This window comes from Morone saxatilis, unplaced genomic scaffold (genome assembly GCF_004916995.1).
Source record: "Morone saxatilis isolate NCDOM2014 unplaced genomic scaffold, NCSU_SB_2.0 Contig16, whole genome shotgun sequence".
Classification (NCBI taxonomy): Eukaryota; Metazoa; Chordata; class Actinopteri; family Moronidae; genus Morone; species Morone saxatilis.
The window spans coordinates 5390985-5391185 of record NW_023339718.1 but is presented as its reverse complement, the minus strand read 5'-3'; positions in this window follow the sequence as shown (position 1 = coordinate 5391185).

Genomic DNA, 201 nt, shown 5'->3' with positions numbered 1-201 from the left:
TTTTTACCACCACTATTCTTACTGCTCTAAATAAGAATAAAACAATAATCTAGTTGACACATAGAAGAATTAAATAATTTTTAAATTAATTTGTCTGAGATCATTATAATGTTTGTGAGTGCATTCAAATTAAAATCAGTCCCTCTCTACTAATTAGTGTTATTTACATATATTCAGATTGTAGCTTCTCTTTCTGACACT